Source organism: Sapajus apella, unplaced genomic scaffold (genome assembly GCF_009761245.1).
Source record: "Sapajus apella isolate SASKATOON/1434 unplaced genomic scaffold, GSC_monkey_1.0 scaffold38, whole genome shotgun sequence".
NCBI lineage: Eukaryota > Metazoa > Chordata > Mammalia > Primates > Cebidae > Sapajus > Sapajus apella.
Window position 1 is genome coordinate 7,661,770 of NW_022436978.1, and position 22,603 is coordinate 7,684,372.

The following is a 22,603-nucleotide window of genomic DNA, read 5'->3' on the forward strand; positions in this document are numbered from 1 at the left end:
GTGGCGTCGTAGTTGTTTAATAAATGTTTGCTAAATTAATGAAAGAATAAAAGAAGAAAGGACAGCAAGAAAACGTCAGCAGAGATAGATGGCAAGATAGATGGCATTACCACAAATTGAGATGAAAAGGAAACACTCATTCTGATAATCTGATGTTTTGATAACTGACCTAAGCTTTCTGTTTTTGTTGTTGTTGTTGTTGTTGTTGTTGTTTGTTTGTTTGTTTTTTTTAAGAGAGACAGGGTTTTGCCATGTTGGCCAGGCTGGTTTCCAACTCCTGACCTCAGGTGATCCACCCGCCTCGGCCTCCCAAAGCGCTGGGATTACAGGCATGCCGTGCCTGGCCCAGGACCTAAGCTTTAAATTTATGATTTACATCTGTAATAATAAAAGTTCATGAGAACACTTAGATTTAGAGAACTCATCTTTTCAAATGGCATTCTGATATAGGAAAGAATATCCGCTGTGAATGAGTTATTTAACCTTGCTGTGTCTTGGCTTCTTTGCCTGTAAAACTAGGGATGATAATGCCTACTTATGAGGAAAACTGTCGTGTTGGGTGAGAACTGATGGTGGCTGAGCCCTTTCACAAGTCATCCTATGAAAATGGCATTTAAATGGATCAATTGTATGCAAAATAACACAGTGCATAGCCTTTTGTAGCGCTTGACAAATGGGATTGACTTCCATTCTTCTCTGCCGAGTGCAGGACCTCTGATTTGCCAACTGCAGCAGTTACTGTGTTGAAAAGGGTTATAAAAAGGTTAGATTGGGATTCAGATGTGGTAGTGGACAGACAGCAGTGAGATGCCTTGTTTTAATCTTGGCTCTCATAGTGGCTTGCTGTGTGTTCTTGGGCAAGTATCCTTCCTTTCTAAGCCTCTGGGCTTTCTTCGGTAAAAAGCCTGGGGACTAAGGTCTGACTCTGTCAGGCTCTGCCCTTATTCTGTGAGTTGCCCTTCTGGAACCCAACAGACTCCACCCAGCTGCCGTGAGCATCATTTGTCTTCAAAGTAGATGCTATCTGTGTCCCTGGCACCAGTCTCCTTAAGAACCTGGGGCCCCGAGGTTGATATCCTGTGCGGCTGACTGGGAAGAAGCCCACATCACATTCTTCTGCAATGTAATGCAAAACAGATCCGGCCTCGGCTCCAGCCAGCACCAGAGAAGTGGACTTCATTGTAAAAGCCACCTTGTCAGCGTCAGGCCTGGATGATTAATGACTCTTTAATCTCACAGCAGAATACCTGACAAAATACGCCTGGGCCAAAAAGGCAGAACAAACCTAATTAGCCTATTGGACCCTCTCACAAGGTGTGGGTTGCTAAGGGTCCCAACAGCTTCGAAAGGAAGCCTCTCCCTCCCTGTCCCTTTTAGGTCTGTGAAAGAATCAAGTGGCCACAATGGGGAAGGGGCTCCATTAAAAGGAGGGGGCTGGCCAATGAATAAACATGCAGGTTACCGTGTTGATATTTCGCTGAATGCTGTTCTGAAGTGAGGTGTTTGGGGCCTCGGAGGCCGGCGCCCCTGTATTGTGCTGGGGGAGGGACTGGCCATTTGAAGTCAAGGTGAGGACATACTGGGGCAGATGGAACCTGCTTTGTTTGTGAAAGAGTTTTTCTGCTATTTATGCTAATGAGTGGGAAACACTTCTCAAGCATTTCAGATGATTCTGTAATGAGGCCCTGCAGAATGTGCCAACATTGTTGGCCCAGGACAATTTCAAACTCCCACTCGCCACATTAGCAGCCCCTTTCTTTACATGAAGGCCCTTGGAGGGTGAAAGGGGACAATGAAGGAAGAGTGAAAACATCACAAAGAGGGGCTTTTGTTTCGCCTTCCTTTGAACCCTCTCAAAAGCCCAGTTTCAAGGGGTGTGTTGGGCCTGCCTTTCAACGTTACTGAACCCAGAATCCCCTGTTGTTTAGCAACATAGAAAGCTGACCTTAATTGACTCCACTTCTGAACAGGCTTTGTAAATCACTCTGCCCCAGAGTGGAATTTCCTGATGGCGTCCGTGTGTGATACATAATGTTTGTACACAGCATACCAACGTGCCAGTGCAATATACATGCCTTCACATGTGCACAGTGATTTACAGCTTACAACTCACTTTTACATGCATTCCGTAGTTTCATTCTCACAAGGACCCTACCTCTGGATTAGGAATCATTATTCCCATTTTACAGATGAGAGAATTGAGGCTCAGAGAAGTTAGGTGACCTGCCCAGAGTCATCTGATGGATGGATGGACAGATGATGGATGGATGGATAGATGATGGATGGATGGATGGATGAATGGATGGATGAGTGGATGATGAATGGATGGATGGATGATGGATGGATGGATGGATAGGTGATGGATGGATGGACCAATAATGGATGGATGGAAGATGGATGGATGGATGATGAATGGATGGATGGATGATGGATGGATGGATGGATGGATGGATGATGGATGGATGAATAGATGCATCAAGAAGGAATCCGAACTTAACTGGAAGTTAGATTTCCTTGACTCTTTCTATTACACAGCAGTTATTCCAGGGGTTGTATTAAATGGATTGTGTAAATGTGTATTTGAAAGAGATATTTTCAACAATGAGTTTCTTTAAAGCATTATTTTGTGGGTAAAGAAGAACATCGCTAGGTGATAATAACATTTTGGATTCCCCCTTTAATTTCTGATCATAATAGCATTTTCTTGACAAGACTTCTTCCACTGTGCTCTGGCTGTGCCCAGCTGATTTCTACTCTCCCCCATTCCTTCCTCATCCTCAAGTCACCGAGCTATAGGGACATGGCTCTCAGGTGGGGCAGTACTGGGAGTTCCATCTTCCCTCTGGGGTTACGCTTCACTGAGTCCCATCAATTTTAGAGATGTTGTGAGGAAGGTGCTCCACCCTGGAATTTATCTAGAAGTTCAGCCACAGTTCAGGTCTGAGAGATACATCTGTACTCATTTTTTTTTTTTTTTTTGGAGAAGGAGTCTCGCTCTATCGCCCAGGCTGGAATGCAGTGGTGTCATCTCAGCTCACTGCAACCTCCACCTCTAGGGTTTCAAGCAATTCTCTCTGCTTCTGCCTCCCAAGTAGCTGGGATTACAGGCACCTGCCACCACACCCAGCTAATTTTTACATTTTTAGTAGAGATGGGGTTTCACCATGTTGGCCAGGCTGGTCTTGAACTCCTGACCTCAGGTGATCCGCCTGCCTCGGCCTCCCAAAGTGTTGGGATTACAGACGTGAGCCACCCCCCCAGCCACATCAGTACTCTGGAAGCCTCTAGATTAGGAATACTCATGGCTGACTTTGGCATGTGTCCATGAAGTTCTGTTACTGAGGACTCTGTGCTGAGAAGTGTCACGTGCTTGGCTTAATACTCTTCTGTCACTGTCTTGACATTCTTGATCATTTCGTCTTTGAACTTCGTTTTGTGAGTGAAGCTCAATGAGACAGTGGTGCAGAGGAGAGCCACGCAGCTGCAATTCCTTGCTATGCCATTCATGCAGAGCTTGATCCATGCCCAGAAGTACAGGAGTCCAGTGGGCCCCAGATGCCCAAGAGTTCCTCAAGACTCAGGGAGGTAAGCATGCTCTGCCCACAGCTGAGTAAGCCAGCAGTCATGGCCCTGAGAAACCTGGCACTCCTTGCAAACCAAAGCAAAAGAATGAAAATTAATAATAATAAAAAAAGACAGTGGCAGTCTAAGAAGCACAATTGATCAAAGAATCCCATCATATCCTTTCTTAGTCACCTAATGTCCCTATGTTAGCAAAACAGATCCATTGAAAATGCCAAGAGAGACCAGGCATGGTGGCTCACATCTGTAATCCCAGCACTTTGGGAGGCCAAGGCAGGCAGATCACCTGAGATCGGGAGTTTGAGACCAGCCTGACTAACATGGAGAAATCCCGTCTCTACTAAAGATACAAAATTAGCCATGCGTGGTGACACATGCCTGTAATCCCAGCTACTTGAGAAGCTGAGGCAGGAGAATTGCTTGAACCTGAGAGGTGGAGGTTGCGGTAAGCTGAGATCGTGCCACTGCACTCCAGCCTGGGCAACAAGAGCGAAGCTTCGTCTCAAAATAAATAAATAAATAAATAAATAAATAAATAAATAAATAAAATAAGAAAATGACAAGAGAAGGAAACAGAGAGCTAGGACGATACATAGCTCCTTGTCCTTTCTGTTAGTCTCAACGTAAGCCAAAGGTACAGAGGGTTGAGAAATGTGTGTGTATTACCAAGAGAAATAAAAACAGCAGGGTCAGTTTTGTACAGCACTTTCACTGTTCTGAAAAGAATGTATACACACACACACACACACACACACACACATACAGGCTACAAAATAAAAATTCTGCAATTTTGGTGATCCTGCATAGGAGTTAAATGTTCTTATATTTGCATTTAAAATGGCCCTTTACAAGTTAAAGATGAATTGTAAAACTCACGCTAGCCGGGCGCGGTGGGTCACGCCTATAATCCCAGCACTTTGGGAGGCCGAGGCGGGTGGGTCACGAGGTCAAGAGATCGAGACCATCCTGGTCAACATGGTGAAACCCCGTCTCTACTAAAACTACAGAAAATTAGCTGGGCATGGTGGCGCGTGCCTGTAATCCCAGCTACTCAGGAGGCTGAGGCAGGAGAATTGCCTGAACCCAGGAGGCGGAGGTTGTGGTGAGCCGAGATCACGCCATTGCACTCCAGCCTGGGTAACAAGAGTGAAACTCTGTCTCAAAAAAAAACAAAAACAAAAACAAAAACTCACGCTAATAATTTAAAATTTTAATTTTTCTTCACCTGGAATGACATTAAATAGCAAATAAAACAGTAAATAGCAAGTAAAACCCACAAATTATGTAGCTAACCGTTTCTGGCAGAAGACCTATAGAAATGAATATCTTATGTCTAAAAACAGTTCTGTGAGCACAGATCTTACAATCAACACCGAAAGAGCTACTATATTAATGCCTTCCTCCAGTTTTCTTGGTTTCTGTGTGGGACTATCACATGGTGCCATACTGCTCTTTGGGGAAGGGATGGTGGGTGGGGACCACTAGCTATGTGATCATGGACAAGCCTCTGTCTTCTCAACCTGCAAAAGGGAGGTAGCATATACATTGCCATTTATCAAGAGTTCCTGTAAAAGAATGCATATAAAGGTGTTTTGGAAAACATAAAATGTTGTGTATGTATAGAGTGTTTTAGAATTTTTATTACTATTAAAAAACTACAAAGCAGGAATCGTGAACATTGCTGTTTTTATTCCCTCTAATTTGTAAATTAATTTTGAAAGCATTCCTGCAAAATTTGCATAAATCCAAATTCATTTTTTTCTTTTAAACAAATTTGTCAACATCCATTTGGATGGTAGTATGGAAATTCAATATATTCACAACTTTCTCCCACTTTGCAGTAATATAATATACATCAGTGTTTTTATAGGGTATAGGGGTTTGTCCAAAGTAATGAAGTTTTTTATTCCATAGAAAAAAAGCAGAATAAATATAAAGTTGTTTAAACAGTTTTCTATGATTAAACACTTGTCAAACCTGTGAGTAGAGAAATGATAGGTCAGGGGCGGTGGCTCACACCTGTAATCCCAACACTTTGGGAGGCTGAGGTGGGCAGATCACTGGAGGTCAGGAATTCAGGACCAACCTGGCCAATATGGTAAAGCCCTGTCTCTACTAAAAAAAAAAAAAGAAAGAAAAGAAAAAGAAATTAAAAAAAAATAGCCAGGTGTGGTGGCTCACACCTGTAGTCCCAGATACTCAGGAGGCAGAGGTAAGAGAAATTGCTTGAACCCAGGAGCTGGAGGTTTCAATGAGCCAAGATGGTGCCATTGCCTAACACTTAGAAAAATAAACAACTTGATATAGAAGATGAGTGAGTCATAATCACATAAGGCCCTATCATAACATGATCTACTGTTTTTATCATAAAGTTTAGATAACTTCTGGATTAAAGATGTGTCTCTCCAAATGCAACAGCTGCTCACAGGTAAAGTCTGATTAACCTGCTGAGACTACAGGGAATGTGCTAATCTTATCCCTTCAATGCTAACATCGTGAATAAATAAAGGTCTCTATTATGTAATAAGAACTTATAATAAATGACGGACTGACACAGTAGAATATTAATTGTAGTGAGAGACAAACATGTTCACCCTGTGATTTTGAGACAGTAACTTCCCTTAGCTTGAGACTCTGTTTCCCCATGTGTACTTGGGATGGAGTGAACTGTGAACTCTAAAGGGCCTCCCAGCACCAACATTCTGTGTTCTGATGTCTTTGATTTGACTTGGAAGCCCTAGTGCCACCTGAAGTCAGGTGATAAGGACACATGGGGACACCCGGCAGAGACAGGTTCTGTGTCCCAAGGTGATGCAGCAGATCTGGGGTTTGGGATGCCTGTTCCAAATCTAAATCCAACCTCTCCCTTGGCCAGATATCCTCTTTCCTAAACGGAACTCATTATCCCGGAGTGGGAGGCTCTTTTCCCTCTTTTCCCATGATTCAGAGGGGTGGGCTTCACTTTCTGTCTGTGTTTGTCTACCCATCTCCCTCCACGTCAGCATCAGCCCAGAGCCAGCGCAGCAGGTGACTCCCAAGTGTTTGTTGAAGATTGACTTGCGGTTTCATACTTTATTACTTATTAAATTTCTCCTTCTAGACTTGCAAGCATTTATTTATTTATTTATTTATTTATATTATTTTTGAGACAGAGTCTTGCACATACGCCCAGGCTGGATTGCAATGACACAGTCTTGCTCACTGCAACCTCTGCCTCCCGGGTTCAAGTGATTCTTCTGTCTCGGCCTCCCGAGTAGCTGGGATCACAGGTGTACACCAACACGCTGGGCTAATTTTTGTATTTTTAGTGGAGATGGGGTTTTACCATGTTGGCCAGGCTGGTCTCGAACTCCTGACCTCAGGTAATCCACCTGCATCAGCCTCTTGAAGTGTTGGGATTACAGGCGTGAACCATTGCCCCTGGCTGCAAGCACTTTAAAGACAGAGCCTTCATCAAATTCGTTTCTCTCGCCCTATGGCTCCTTGTGCACCCACAAGGCGCAGCACACAGTGGGAGCTCAGTAGATGGGAATACACATATTTTGAGTAAGCTGGAAGGATGCCAATACCCATTTTGCTGAGATGGATATTCTTGCTCATGAAGACTCCCAGGATGCCCTAGATCAGTCTCAGTATATGCCTTCTGCCCACTGGTGAGAGGAACAAGGATGCAACTTGGGCTGTCTGGGGAAGGTGAGGACAATAGCTAGAAACTGTCAAGTCCCAGAAAGTCTTCCCAGTTTTGACTGAAGATGACACCTTTCATGACCTCAGTCTTTTCTTGCTTTGCAGCCTTGTTTAAAATGGCATTTGGAATATATCCTCATCCTATGACTCAGAAATGGAAAATATTATCAGACTGTTCATAGCAGCTGTATTCACAATACCCTCAAACAGGAAACAACGTAAATACACATCAGCAGAAGAATGGCTGGGCAATCTGCGTCTTGCTCTCCTAGAGAATATACTCAGCAATAAAAACGAGCAAACAACATGGGTGAATCTCAATAGCATCATCTAAATAAAAGGAACCAGACACAGAAGAGTACATACTGTATTATCCTATGCAAATGTAGTTCTAAAAACAGACAAAACTAATTGAGAGTGATAGAAATCAGAACAGCAATTGCCAACTAGGTACAGTGGCTAATGCCTGGAATCCCAGCACTTTGGAAGGCTGAGGTGGAAGGATTGCTTAAGGCCAGTAGTTAGAGACTCCATCTCTACAAAAAAAATATCAAAAATCTAGGTGGTGTGGTGGTGCACACCTATAGTCCTAGCTACTGGGGAGGCTGAGGCAGGAGGATCACTTGGAACCCAGGAATACCAGGTTGCGGTGAACTATGACCCTGATATTGCACTTCAGCTTGGGCAACAGAGTGAGAATCTGTCTCTTAAAAAAAAGAACACTGATTGCCTAGGAGGTGGAGTGGGATGTGATGGGCTGGAAAGGGGCACTAGGGAACTTCCAGGGTCAGTAGAAATGCTCTGTATCTTGACTGGGGTGGTGGATACAAAACTTATTGTGTGTTAATTAACCCTCAAATTAAAAAAAAACCGTAGTATTTGGAGCTGAGGTTCTTAGCCTCTCAATGGCCGCCTGTCTCCTGAATCAGACATCAGGAGAGGCAGCTGTGATTCGTGCAGCTGTGGCCACACTACTGATTTCCTCACATCCGCAGGGGCGGCTCCAGCACGTGGCCCATTTTTCATCCAGGCACTTTGCTGGCACTTGGTGAACGCCTGTCTCTCCCTGGGCTCTGTCCCGAGACCCACAGCAAACTCTCATCCTTCTTCCCATTGGCACTTCTTCAGCTCCCAAATCCTCTCTGTGTTTTCTCTTCTCCAGGCAAGTCCCTGGTTTTTCCATCCATGCTTTACCGGATGTGGTTTCCAAACACTTCTTCCTTGTAGTTTCTCTCTCCTGGATATGCCCCAGCTGCCCAAGGCTCATTTCAAGGATTGTTTTGAACGCTTTTGCTGATGAACTTGACTTATACCTTCAAAGCGATTTGGGAGGAGGTGGACTGTGAACCTTTGTCAAGCCTATCAGTTTAAATTTTATTTTTTCAAATAGAGAAGAGAAATGAAAATGTGGTGGGAATTCCACAAAGGCCCCTGCAAATGACTGACATACATTTAGGCAGACAACGTCTTTGTGTGATGCCGGGAGGCTGATACATTAATAGATATAATTTGTAGGCTCCCAAGGAGAGGTTAAAGAGGAGAGCGCAGGTTCCTTTGAGTCCACTTGGTGCTGCTGTGTCATCTGTCCCCAGACTTAATCAAGTTATCATATCAACCCGGTGTTTCCTGGACCCCAGCTCTCTGTCTGAATGAGGAAAAAATTTGCAGACAAATTTCTAGCAGCAGGAAGTTGGTGCTCTCCTGCGAGGCTGGATAAAAACTACGTGTAACCTCTCAAGGCCTCCCTCCCGCTCCTGCTGGGAGTTCAGTTCAAGTGGTTCCCTTATTTGATTACGCCTCTCAGGCCTTCTCTGGTGTAGGTATCCAATTCACTGCCGTGCCCACCGGCTCCCCACGAGGCAGAAAACATTAGAGTCACTCTTTTGTGAAATTATGGGGAGGCCGAGTGGGCCAAGCACTTTTGTGTGTGTGTGCGCGTATGTGTGTGCATGTATGCCTGTGTGTGAGGAGACACACAGATGTGTATAAAGAGAGGAATACCGTTTATTAGCAAATGTGGCATTGATTTATAATCATTTGCTTTAGACACAGAATGACTGAGTGGTATCTTACATTCTCACGATAAAGAAAAAAAAGAGATGGTGAAAAAAAATCCTTCCTCAGCGCTAAATATATATATTGTTAAGAATAATTATTATTCTATAATAAAAATATATGTTATTATTCTTAAGAGCTTGCAAAAGCCTTATAGCATGTATGATTTACAATTAATGGACCTAATTTTTCCTATACAGTTTTCTTCCATGACTATATAATTCAAGTTATGCTGCTAAATATTTTATAATGAGAGTAAAAATTATCATGGCCTTTGTAACTGTATTCATGGGTGCATTTATTATTGGGCTGATATTGATGTGTTAGAAGATTTGTGCCTATTCGTCTCTCTTATTCGTTGCTTTATGAGTGTCCAAAAAGTGTGGGAATACATGCTGTGAGCTGTGCCCACTCTAGATTGCCTTTTTTCTCTTTTTAGTTTTCTCAAAAATATAAAAGACATACATTTATTTCCCTGCAGAATCACAAAAAAAAAAGAAAGAAAGAAAAGAAAGAAAGGAAAGAAAGAAAAGAAAGAAAGAAAAGAAAGAAAGAAAGAAAGAAAGAAAGAAAGAAAGAAAGAAAGAAAGAAAGAAAGAAAGAAAAATGAAGGAAGGAAGGAAGGAAGGAAGGAAGAAAGAAAGGAAGGAAGGAAGGTTAAAAAATCTTTGCAAGGCAATGTTTTGTATTCCTTTTCAGGCAATGTCAACGTAATCGAGGAAAATAATAGTAACATCTTTTTTTTTCATCTGCAGGTGCGGAAGACCTACTTACAACCCGAGAGGCGCTTTCAGATCACCCGAGTCTTCTGCAGCGCGCAGGAGCTAGTCGTGCTGAAAAGAATGAAATTGGACTTGTCCAGGAGAGTTGCGGACAGCGCTGGGCTGGTAAGAAACGGAGTTACCATTCATCTATTCATTCCCAGAGAAAAAGGGAAATACACCCTCCCGAACTCAAGATGCCCATTGATTTATCCCCTTTAGCTGGCAAGACACTCGAGCCCCAATGTCTTCGGGCTCGTAAGCGTTTGTACTGAGAGAAGGTCCCTCCCGGTTCCCACAGGGGCTCGGAAGTCAGGGGAGCCGGGAGGGGCGGCGGGGGCCGGGGCAAGAAGCGGGGCGGCTTTTATTTTGCGCCATAAAGGGCTGCACAACGTCTGCTGGAATTTCAACAGTTAAAGAGAGCCCAGTGCACAAAAGGGCGCTCCGGCTGTAATCGGGAAATAAATTTGATTTTCTGAATTCTTTGGCAGCTGGTGACAAAGGGCCAGGTACGGCGCCGCGGCGGGGGTGATCCTTGCAGAAGGCGGCGCGCGGGGGGGCGTGCGGGCCAGGGGGACAAAGGCGGGCGCGCCCGCCGCGCCACAGAGGCAAGGCCGGGCCAGGGGGCTCCGCGCTGTCCCTCGTCTGGGCCCAGGGCCGGCGCGGCCGCTGTGGGCGGCGTGGGGCAGAGACACGCCGCGCCCGAGCCCCCGAACCCCCGAGTGTCCGGGCCCGGGCCGCGTGTCGAGCTTTCCCCGCCCAGCCGTGGGTTCCAGCGCTGTCCCCTCGGCTGCCCTCGCGGCTCAGGGGCCGAGGCCAGGAGACCGCCTGAGGGACACTTCGCCGTGTCACAAACCTGGGACTCCAGGGGCCTTCTGCTGGGGCCGTGAGCAACAGACTTTCAGAGCTTAAATCACTTCGTCAAGAAATGCCCATTAACCCAGCACTTCGGGAGGCCGAGGCGGGTGGATCACGAGGTCAGGAGTTCGAGACCAACCTGGCCAAATATGGTGAAACCCCATCTCTACTAAAAATTCAAAAATTAGCTGGGCGTGGTGGCAGACACCTGTAATCCCAGCTACTTGGGAGACTGAGGCAGAAGAATCTCTTGAACCCGGGAGGTGGAGGTTGAGTTAACCCTTCCCCAATTCAGCCTTTTGCTGGGGCTTTCAGGGGGCCACCAGAGATTCCCCTCTCTGTGAGGTTTATCCAAATCCCCCTGGCTCAATGAACTGAGTTTGCCCGCTTGTCTGTGTTTCTCAGGTTATATTTTGTCATTTAATGTGCCTTACATGCCTGTCCTTCAAGTTCTTCTTTGGCAGAAGTGGATCATCCTTTAATGACAAAGCAGGTGTTGGGGGGACGGGTTATCCCCTGAGAAAATAATACTACGTACTAGGTCTCTCAGGGCAGAAATTCATCATTCAAAAGCATTAAACTCTGCCCTCCTCACTCCCAGCCCTGCTCCGATCTTCTGGGTGTCTTCACCTCTTCCTCTGGCTCCTGAGTTGGCTGCTGCACCAACACGCATCAAACTCTCCTGGAACAGGAAGTGACAGCTCACCAGGAGCCCAGAAGGCCCCGTGGGCAGAAGCATGGACTTCCTTCTCCTTATGGAGACACGGCTGAGCCATGTTTCCTTGGCACCACTCTGGAACCTTCGGACAGCCACCACCTCAGACAGTAGCCAGACTTTAGGTCCATTCCTTTCATGTCTAAAATGAGACAGTCCACAGTGTTGGTTTTCTTTATAGGGGACATCAGGATTCCAGAAAAGCAGACTTGGGAAGCAACAAAATGTTAGCATGCAGCTCACTGAGGCCCTTACACTTGGTCTGGGCAGCTCTGTATGTAAAATCCAATACCTTTAGCTGCTGGTTATAGGTGACCATATGTTTTGGTACAGAAATGAGGCTCCCTTGCTAGACTAATTCTTCCACAGGCTTCATTCATTCACATTCTTCTACTTGACCCTGCCTGTCAGGACCAACAATACCAAATAAACCAAAGTCTCTTGCCTCCTGTCCTCAGAATCTCTCAGAAGCATCCTCTTCCCTGCTGGAGCCATTTTATTTCAGGTTGAGCCTTAATTAAAATCAGCCAGATCTGTATGTGTGAGTGTGGATCGTGTGAATGTGGATCAATGTGTATGAGTGTGGACCTGTGTGTGAGTGTGGACCTATGTGTGTGAGTGTGGATCTGTGTGAGTGTGGATTGTGTGAATGTGGATCTGTATGTGTGAGTGTGGACCTGTGTGTGTGAGTGTGGATCGTGAGTGTGGATTGTGTGAATGTGGATCTGTGTGTGTGAGTGTGGACCTGTGTGTGTGAGTGTGGATCGTGAGTGTGGACCTGTGTGTGTGAGTGTGGACCTTGTGTGTGAGTGTGGACCTGTGTGTGTGAATGTGGACCTGTGTGTGTGAGCCTGGTGTTTACGATCAGCAGTAAGAAGACTGGAAATGAGTTCTGATTAAATGAGAATCTAAATGCAGAACAAGTACCCTAGGAATTGTAGCTAGATGAATAATTCTTAACCCAGCACAGTAACAGCAGCTTACAATGTGTGTGTGAATGTGGACCTGCTTGTGTGAGTGTGGTTTTTGTTACATGTGTAATGCTGATATCATAAGGAGAGTATTGTTGTGCTCACAGGATGTCAGGTATAGAAGGTTCCAAATGCTTTGTTGTGTTACTTATCTATTGTTGCATAACAAATTACCACAAACTTAGTACTTTAAAACAACACATTTATTATTTCACAGTTCCTGTGGGTCAGGAGTCCAAGCACAGTTTAATTGATTCCTCTGTTTTAGATTCTCTTATAATGCTTTAATCCATGGGTCAGTCAGGGCTGGGGTCTCATCTGAAGCTTGACTGGGGAAGGATCTGCTTCCAAACTCAGGTGGTTGTTGACAGAATTTAGTTCCTTGAGGGTTGTTGGCCTGAGGGCCTCAGCTTCTTGTGGGCCCTCAGCCAGAGGCCACTCTCAGTTCCACTCTGGGACTTCTCTCTGTGGCAGCTTACTCCATCAAAGCCAGCAAGGGAGACAGCTGATAGTGAGAGCCGGCTAGTAAGATGGGTGTTCAAGTCTGCTGTAATATATTAATATCATGACACTGACATCCACCACCATTGCCATATTCTGTTGGTTGGAATCAAGTCAAAGGCTCTGCTCACACTGGAGGGAAGGGATCCCACAAGAACATGTACACCAGGAAGCATGGCCCATGGAGTCTCCTGGGAGTCTGTCTACCACATTTGCCTTACCCCACAAGTAAACTGAGGACCCCAAATGGGGGTGTGTCCTGGTCACAATCTCAGTGAGTTAGTTCAGTGGCTAGACTCAAATCTAGAACAATTATTCAAAGTCTTGTGCTCTTTCCTCTGTAACATGCCTCCATAAGACAAGTTTCAAATATGTGAAGCCTTTGGTTCTGAAAAGCAGATCATAGTCTCTACCCACCAGTCTTTGCTGCTCAGGTTAACTGTGACCACAACCACAAAGTCACTGTGGTCCTCCCCTGAGGAATTCAAGGAACCCCTGCACCCTGGGCCCTATAAAATATTCCTAAACCAAAATGGTGGAAACGATCCCTTTTTCAGATCAATTAAATCAGAAAATTTTCAGAACATCAGGGTTTGCTCGGTCTCCCACCTCCACTCCCTTAACAAATGAGAAATCTGAGGTCTAGAAATGAGAAGTGATTTATTCAAGCACACAGTGATGACGCAGCCTCGTCCTCTTTCTTTTCCACGAATTTCAAGCAACCACAGAGAATGGAGTGGCTTGCCTAACCTGGCCCAGGGAGGGCTGGCCAGCGGGACACGTGGAGTCAGGACTCAGAGGCCCTCGGGGCCACTCCTGTCACATCTCTCCCTGCAGCCTGCAGCTTTCAGTCTCCAGCTGACCCTGGACCCCAGGGTCGGAGACCAAAAGGAAAACAATCGAATGAGGAACAGTTCGGATTCCCAACAGGCCAAGTTGTCTCTTTCAGGAAAAGTCTGCTCAGGTCATGAATTCTGGACACGTAATGGCTGTTTAGTTCATTCCCAAAAGACCACCCGTCACTCACAGACATGGCTTTGTGTAATACGACCTTAGCATTGTCTCTGTAATTTCAGTGAGATTACAATTCCCACCTCAAGAGGTGGAAGTGAAGTCTGATTTTCCATGAAGAGTGCGTGTGTGTGCATATGCGTGTGTGTGTGTGTGTTTCTTTTTCTCTGGGTCCAAGTCTTTATCTTGCTAAATCCATTACATCTCTCTGCCTGTCTGCTCTGGAGACAAAAAGTGGCATTTTCTGGCCTCAGGTCACACTGCATTTGGCCAAACATTGTCCCAGCAAAGCTATGAACAAAATTTCCTCCTCCATGTGTGCTCTTCTGAAAGAGACCTCTGGCTGCTTTCACCATCCACTGTCCTCAGAGAATAACTGAAGGAACAAATGAAACTAGATATAATGAGTTCTGTGCCAGCTCATCTTGAGTTTCAATGAACTTACCTCTCTGCTGGCTTTGAAGAGCTGAAATCACTCCATGTGCTGGGAATAGTTTAGAGAATACGAAGAATTTGATCCTTGGATGGGCTACGTAGTTGTGATCCCGGGCTACTTTTGAGATTTTTTTTCTCCTGGGCTGAAACAGACTTTCTGAAGGCACTTGTTTTCAAGAGACGTCAGAAATATGCTTCAGAAAAATAATCATCAAATCATTTGGGAATAAATAAGAAAAGAGCATTTATATTAGCAATAAGATAATCTCTTCTGGGATGCATAACTAATTTAGTGGAAGTGTTTTTCTTTTAAATAAAATCCACATCAGTATTAGAAGAAGTGGACTGATGTTCAGTGCCGTTTAGGGCCACCAACCTCAGCATTTGCCGGATACGGACTCAGGGACTCTGTCTCTTTGCGCACGCTGCTTGCTGTTCTTGGAGAAGCTTCTACCTCCTCTTTCTGACAACCTCTTCCTACTCATCCGTCAGAGTCCAGCTGGAATGCCCCCTCTTCCATGAGGGCTGGTCCTGTTCCCACTTCCCCAGTCTCTCCTCACTGTGCACAGGGGTGGGTGCCCCCCTCTTTGTTCTCTCACAACCTCTTTATATAGCTCTATCTAGGTCTTTGCTATATTTGCCCTGGGAGACGGTGATCAACGTGAGAACAGGGGTTTTGTTTTGTTCATTTTCGTTTTCTCAGGCCTTGGAAGACTCACACAGCTCATCATGGCACAGGCTTGATGGGCAGATGAACTGGCAAATCGCTTTGAGGAAAATCTCTTTGATTGGTACATCTGATTCCTGGTTAACAAATGGCTTACTAACATTCCTGTAATACATGCTGCCAGATAGCTAACACCACTGAAATGATACAGAGCTGCTTTGTGCAAAGATGTGCTTTACGGAAGATAAAGACTGCCAGGTAGAAACAGAGCATATGAATCACTGCACTCTCGACAACTGAAAGAAAATTATGTCCCTGGTACTGCACATTGCTAATACTGTCTTACATTTATTGAGCATTCACAGTATGTCCAGACAATATGCTAAGACTACCATGATGTCTTTTGGAGGTTGGTCCTGTTGTGCTCATTTTACAGATTAGAAAACCAAGGCACAGAGATGAGTTGAGTCGCCCTAGATCACCTGGCTAGTGAGAGAGGCAAGTGTTCAAGCCTGAGCTGCCCCACTCTAGAGCACAGGTCACAACCTCTAAAGGAACACAGAAACTTTGTCTAACATATACATGGGCCGAAATGCAATTTAACATTTATTGAGTGTCTGTGGCACACTGGTTCTTGCCCTGGCACTGTGAATACATAAGTGAAAGGATCAGGTCTCTTCCCTTGAAATTTTCTAAGGAGGGATGGGGGCGAGAGCTCAGATAAAGACACAATTTATTAGAATGCAGGAGGAAATGCAAGTGTCATAAAGAGGGATGATGTGCTATACGGGTTCCTGGAGGGAGCATGCAACCATCTGGTGGCATGGATCGGGAAAGGCTTCCTGGAGGAGGTGGCATGTTAGGTGAGCCTTGAAGGATGAGACATCTATGGGAGAGATCCAGAAAGAGGCTATGGAGGAGGGAATCTTTAGGATGAAGTGGGAGCAGTGGGAAAGAAGGATGAGAAGGCAGGTGGGGCCAGCACAGGGATGCCAAGGGGTCTGCTTGGGAGGTTGGGGCCAATCTGGTGAGAGAGCCAGGGGCTACTTTAAATTAGCAAGGAGAAGGATGCTGCTGCCCTGAAGGATGAAGCACTCTAGTAGGTCTGAAGTCCCCACGACTAGTGTGAGATGCCTGTGTAAGACTGGTTCCAATGTGTCTCTCCTTTCCAAAGTCTTTATCTTCACGGTTGCTTTGTAACAATGCTGTAGACCCCCAGCTTTTCTCCCCTCCCTGAATTACCTCTACATTTTGATTTGAGAGTCCTATGGAACTTTCTTCCTGCCCTTCATGTATTTCCAGGTGATTTGTAGCCTGTTTCTCAGTCACCCCTCCTGATGGCCTGTCACCTGGTTTTGGGTGCTCCTTGTTCCAGTTCTGTGATCATCCTCCAGGCTATCCTTAGCTGCTCCTCTGTGTCTCTAGCAGCACTCAGACATGGGGCCCTGATTTTTTAAAAGTACACAAATGGTGCTTTTGGCCTCTCTTAGCCTAGATAAACATGATTAAAACCCCACTGTCTATAAGGCCAACAGAAACTCACTCATGAGAATCCACTTAATGGCTTTATAATGAAGCTCTGCCCAAGTGTTCAACCTGAAGTGTTCGAGGAACAGAACCAGGGGTTACAATTTCCACCACAGATCACCCTCCACCTCCGACGAAATGCACCCATGTCACCTTCCAGCAAGACCTGGGGAGGCAGCCCATTCTTCCGTGAAGGGCCTTAGCCTGAGTCACTAGCAGGGGTTAAGTCCAAACCTCCTGGAGAAGCTGAGGCCACGCAGCAGGAACTTGGTACACCCACTTCTCTCTGCCCAGTGGCTTCTGCTCACTCATACCTTCCACTCCCTGTGGCTTAAGGAGATTGAACAGAAATCCAAAACATTCTTTGAAGGGGGTACATTGGTCATTCATCTTTGAATCCACTTAGCATGGTGCCCTAAACACAGGAGTTATTCAACACGCACTTATTGACTTGCTTCCTTCCAGCCGACTAGACTTCATGTACTTGAAATCCATTGCCTAGCATTGCTCTGGTGATCAGCTCCATAAGAGCAGTCCCAGGCATCCTACTTCTGTCACCCGGCTTTGTAGGTCTTATTCCCCAATACCGTCACCACGTGCTTAGCTCCTTTCCAGGCCTCCTTCTACTTGCCATGTCCCTTTAAAGCTATCAAGCCAACAACGTGACTCTCCCAGTGGAAGCAATGGATCTGAAAATGCTTCTTAAATTCCAACGTGCTGTGTGAATGTAGAGAAACAGCAAAAAATCGTGATGATGTTTTCTACAAAGGGCTGTGATAGCTGAGACTAGTGACAGGAATGCAGGAATAAGGAACAACTTAAACTATCCAGGCAAGGCACTGAAAGTGAACTGATGACAGTAATCTTCCAAGAATAATCACCTTTTAAAACAAATGTCGGTGAGGGATATCTTGCAGATTTTTAGTTGGAAAACAAAATAGATTTCTATCCGTCGTATATTTATGATTTCTATTTTATCTACTTCCAGAAACGATGTGAGAGACACGGGAGTTATCAGCCAGGAAAAGAGAAAGAACTCATTATGCATTGGCCCTGGCTTTAGAGCTGTGTGACTTGTCCCCTCTCTGTTTTCCATTTATAAAATGAGGGGGTTGGAACAGATAATCTGTAAAGTCTCTCCTGGCCCTGATTTTCTATGGATTATCGAGAAAACCAAACCATTCTCTTTCTCGATTTCCTCCAGGAGTGAGTTTCCTTTCCACGTGCCTTTTCCTGGTGCACATCTCACTATTCGCCATTTTTCCGCATAGTGTTTCCTGACTCACCCATGAGCCCTCGCTGGTCAGGACTGTGTCTGTTTGGCTTCCTGCCATCTTCATCCAGTGCCTGGCCTATAGCAGATGCTCAATACATACTGTCAAATAAATAAATCAGAGTTGCCAAAGGCAGACGATTAAAAGGTTGGGCTATGGAATGAAACTGAACACTTGTGTACTTGGAAAAGACTTTATTGAGAGGAAAAGATTTTAAACAATCAGTCAGAAAACTTTCTTCAGGAACTCTCTTCCCCATGTCATGTGAGGTTGGTAAATAAAGTAAGCCTAAGAGATAAGTATATCTGTGCTGAACTTGGTATTTAAGCTTGTATTAGTTTTCTGCCTTCTTTTTAGATTTAGCTGGTGTTTGTCTGGCCATCCTTGATCTCTGGCAACATTTTAGCACCATAAGCAACTTCACAGGTTGATGGAGACGAGACTGCCAAGTACTTCTAGCCACTCGTTCAAGGGTCCCTGGGAAGTTGGGGTTGGGTGCTTCATCACGCCATCTGAGCTAAGGTGAAGCCAAGACGTCATTTCTTAAGTGGAAAACTCAGCCATTCATCCAGATGTTTTGTCTTTGAGGAGTAAAATCCTGACCTTTGTTTCATATACATATATATATCGCTCAAAGCCCTTATTATTATGAGGCGTATTGACTTCAAGGAATCCAAGAACACCCATCTCCAAAGTGGATACAAATTGTCGAGGCTGTACCAAGACTGCAAAGACCGAAAGCTTTCCTTCCTGTCAGAATGACTGGCAGGGTCTTAGTTTCGTCGCTGCATTTTTTAGGGGAGCTTACACTACGTTTGAATTTACTTTCCCTTTTGAAAAATCAGTTTCATAAATAGGATCATCCAAACAGGTAACATCGTTGAAGGATGCTACAGTTTTGGTAACAGGAAGACGTCACATGCATCAGTGTCTGAAGGCCTCATCTTCCTTCAGTCCTGGAAAGGATCCTAGGCAGCACAGATGCCAAGGTCTATTGGCTGCTGGGGTCCTAGCCAAGGAGGCACAAGTCCTGAACACATTCAGTGGGCAGAACGTACTCTGTAAACCCAAGTCAAGAGTCTGGAAAATGACTGGGCAAGTACTCTGCCTTGCTTGGCTGAGCAGATAGAATGAGGAGAAAAAATAAAGAGAAGATGAGGACTGAAGTCATTCAAAAAGTAAAATTCAGAGGTAGATAAATAGAAAGGGGAAATATTTGTACTGGTATGAAATTGAAGAAATATAGAATTGAGTCTTCAGGGGCCTGTGCAAATGAGTCCAGTCCTCTTTTTAGGTAAATAGGGAGGCAGAGGCTGGGAGAAAGGCTGGGACTGCCCTGGGTCATGGAGCTTGTTAGAGACACACCTGGAATTAGAACCCAGGTGTCTTGATTCCAGTGCTGACAGGACACCATCAAGTCAGCCAAAATTTATTTCACTTCGATCATCTATTTTAACAGAGCCAGACGGTCCGAGAAGAAAAAACAGCTTAATTAGTTATAATCCACCAATTCCACTGTCCCATGGGTTCCAGTGTTTATTAAGGCTCGTCAGTCCAGCTGTCCCCCCATGCTCTCCTTGAAGCTTTGCCTCTTGCAAGAAGAATTGGGTATCTCCACTTTGCATCACAGAGGAAAGTGTAAAAGCCCCAGCCTGAGCGCTCACGAGGGCAGCCCCTTGGAGAAGAAGACATTATCCAATTCTGTTGTTTCTTTTGAAGGCTCTTTTTCAGTCTTTAAACATAGAACAATTCAAACATTTCTTAGGTAGCATGTCTCTCTTTTTTTTTTTTTGAGACGGAGTTTCGCTCTTGTTACCCAGGCTGGAGTGCAATGGTGCATCTCGGCTCACAGCAACCTCCACCTCCTAGGTTCAGGCAATTCCCCTGCCTCAGCCTCCTGAGTAGCTGGGATTACAGGCATGTGCCACCATGCCCAGCTAATTTTTTGTATTTTTAGTAGAGACGGGGTTTCACCATGTTGACCAGGATGGTCTCGATCTCTTGACCTCGTGATCCACCCGCCTCGGCCTCCCAAAGTGCTAGGATTACAGGCTTGAGCCACCGCGCCCGGCGCATATGTCTCTTTATTTGACCAGGTGGCAGATATAATTTTTGAAGAATTAACTGATAGATTCTCATTCTCCCATTCCCCTACCTCTGTCCTGAACAGACACACACATCCAGGATTTCCTTCTGTCTTAAGATCCTTTCTCTCTAGTTTAACAAACTGGGGCCTAATCCCATCGGTGGCTGCTTCCAGGAAGGGTGTGGCAGCTAAAGGCTGAGAGCCAAGAGTCCCTCAATTCCTGCCACAATGTTACCGGGGAGTAGCAGTGAGCAAAGCTGGAAGAGTGAGTGGCTGGCGTCAGCTTATGAAAGCATTAAACGCCAAATGAAAGAGTTTTTTCTTGATGCTATAGACCATGAAATGGTCAGAAAAGTCTTTAAAGGGAGAAATAGCATGATGAGATTTTGTATTTAGAACAGATTGTGGTTGAACTGTGGAGAATGGGGGGAAGCAGAGAGAGTTTAGCAGTAGGCTGACCAATTACTGGGCTGTGTGGCAAATGTCAGAGGAAAATGTGCTGATGCCTTGACCTTGGGGGTTTCCAGAGAGGACTTTAAAAGGAGATGGGTCTAGTAGAAAAGGAAAAAATACAAGGGAGCCTCTAAAGGATCTGGCTATGATGAGCATGGAGAGATGGAGGCAGCCAAGAGGTTGCGAAGGAGGAAGTGGGCGAGGGGAAGTCCATGAGATGAGATGTTAGGGGGAGCACGGGGCAGCGGGGGAGAGGGCTTGGAGAGTTTCACTTTGGGTGCATTGAGTTAAGGAGCTCGTGAGCCCTGAGAGTGGACACACCTTCCAGGGAGTTGGAGACACAGGTCTGGAGTCAGGGAGGGACTCCAAACACACATGCGGACTTGCAGGACAGACAGTGAGAGAAGGCAGCAGCAGAAGGGTCCTTGTTTAGGCCTCAATGAATGCCCCTCACTGTAACCATAGTCTCTGTGTCCTGTACACTGCATTCATGTTTCTAAAGCACTGCTCAGACCTGAATACCCTCCCAGAAACCTTCAGCGCACAGACTTCTGTGGCTTCTTAAATGTGTAACAAAACCTCTCTGTCTAGGTCCTTCATGACCTGACCTCTTCTAGAATTATTTCCCTCTACATGCAAATACTCCTATACACCTTGCAAATTAAACTACGCCTTCTCTTGAATGTGCTTCGATTTTCATGCTTATTATCTTCTCTCTGTTCAGAATGCTTCTCTCATCTCTTTCTGTTGAAAGCCTGTTGATTTTTCAAAGCATCAGATGAAATCTTTCTTGGTCTCTCTGTAAGTGATCTTTTGTGTCCTTATAACTCTTTCAGTGGAGATAAGATGATACTTTTCCCCTGGGACACCCCTCCACCGACCCCACCACATGCTTTGTGATCTTCTCCGACCCCTAAAACTGCTAGGGTCAAATTCCACACAATATACCTCCAGGAAGGCACACCTATGCAGAATGCAGAGGATGAATATACCAGGTCTGGGCTTTTGAGTTGCAGAAGTCAAGGACGTGGACTTACAAGAGCCTGAACTTTTGAGTTTACATTGTACACAATAAATAATGGATTTGGAAGAATAGATTGGAAATCGGGCCTTCTTACACAGATGAGATAAAGAATTATCCAGACTGGGGGAAAGGAGAGTTGGAGGGAATATGATGAGGGAGAGAGGCTTGTGGGCTTCAGGATGAGAGAGCCAGGCCTGGAGGGACTACCCAGACAGTAGAAGAATCAGCCTGCAGGGATCATGCAGCCTTTGTTCTGCTGGGCACTGGCTGGCACCAGCAGTCTCAGTGGTGCCCAGAAGCTCCCCAGGATCCCTCCCAGCAAGTCTCCATTCCACAGCCCCATCGCTGGTGTCCAGGAGCCACAGCAACCCCCCTTCCTATTGGACCATTGCCATGGGCCACCCATCAGGAACAACTCCTGGCAGTGCCCAAAGACTATAGTCTCTGTCTGCATTGCTCATGTGGACAGCTTCCTTTCCTACAGCCAAGAATTCTGCTGTGGAGTCTACTCGTAAGCTCCAAGGTAAAGGGTGGGCTCCAGACATCCAGAGGACTACTGCGGATGTGAATTTCTCTCCCACGTCGTGTTTATACTTCCAGGACTTCTCATGAAACTAGCTTAAAATCTCCCTCTTGCATAAATACACTCTATCACCTATTGGCATTAGATTGTAGATATTTCTTATGTTGTGTATCTTCTGTCTACTTCTCTAGATGTCCTCACTACTCTCTACTCTGCTCTCTTCCCCAGAGGCTCATCAGTGTGGGCTTTAGGCTTTGGGCCTCCTGCTGGGTTCAGCCAGTGATGAGCCCTGGCAGGGGGCTGGGGTCGGGGGTGAGCTCAGGGCCTTTATTCCCTGGTTGCCGCCTTGCTGGGTAGTCCCCTCTGAGTGCTCCTCTCAAGCGAGCTGTCCCTGAACTCTTTTCTCTCTCAGAGTTCCTGTAACCTTCTCTTGTTCCTTCCAAATGGAGGTAACAATTTCTTTGTTATCAGCA

At 45.6% G+C, this 22,603-nt stretch overlaps 1 long non-coding RNA gene across 2 annotated transcripts in view; it reads left to right on the forward strand.

The window, feature by feature from the left end:
* Positions 1–12,191, forward strand: part of LOC116564839 — a 48,610-nt gene extending 36,419 nt beyond the window's left edge. The window contains exons 1-3 of one of the 2 annotated variants that reach the window (XR_004275121.1): positions 8,550–8,604; positions 10,080–10,211; positions 11,545–12,191. This is a non-coding gene — a long non-coding RNA (uncharacterized LOC116564839). Of the gene's footprint in view, positions 1–8,549; positions 8,605–10,079; positions 10,212–11,544 lie in introns of those variants that run through there. The other variant, XR_004275120.1, reaches the window with a different exon arrangement.
* The last annotated feature ends 10,412 nt before the right edge of the window (positions 12,192–22,603 follow it).